Genomic DNA, 747 nt, shown 5'->3' with positions numbered 1-747 from the left:
GGTGTGGGTAGCAATATCTTGATCTTGCAATGCATTTGATGCTATGGCTCTTAGTTTATGATCTTATTTGATTGCTGATTTACTGACTTTTATGTTTTCCAGTTACAGAAACAGAACTGTTGAGGATTATTATGTGATTTGAGTCACAGTTGACAATTTGAACAGATTCCCATCTCTGTTTGGAAGAACATGACTGGCTGTAAGTTGTTATCATCCTCTCAAGCATAACTTGATCTTTGACTGTTTTGTCATTGTCAGTGGCTAACAGGAGAGAAATGGATGTTGAAGAAGATGAACCCGAGTCCTATTTTCGGGAGGTTTATGCTTGTTTAGTTGAGCCTTTAAATTTCGATTTATTTGCTTGTTGAGTTCTTTGTTCTTTTTTCAATATTGTGGTGGTTGAGCCGGTTCTTGATTCTTTTACAAGATTGAGATACTAGTTTCTCTCTACATAAGTCAGGAGGCAAATAATAATTAACTGTTGAGGCATGACTTTGAAAATTTTTAAAAGAAGTTTCAACTTAACGTCAAAGTTAAATTTAATGTTTCTTATTACTTTCGTCTTGTTTTTTAGGACTCAATTTACTAAATTCAAACAGGAGATAGATTCTTAGGATTTGTCGGGTAACGTTCTATTTCTTTTTTCTTGCTTCTGTTTTTAATTTTTGTTTATCGTTTCTTCTTTTTTAATAAATGAAAATAGAACCTTGTTGGGTAACTTCTCAAAAAAAATCTTGGAACAAGATG

The sequence above is a fragment of the Momordica charantia genome, assembly GCF_013281855.1.
Source record: "Momordica charantia cultivar OHB3-1 chromosome 7 unlocalized genomic scaffold, Mcharantia_2.0 BLBB01000007.1, whole genome shotgun sequence".
Classification (NCBI taxonomy): Eukaryota; Viridiplantae; Streptophyta; class Magnoliopsida; order Cucurbitales; family Cucurbitaceae; genus Momordica; species Momordica charantia.
The sequence above is the reverse complement of the archived record's forward strand: the minus strand, read 5'-3'. Positions refer to the sequence as shown.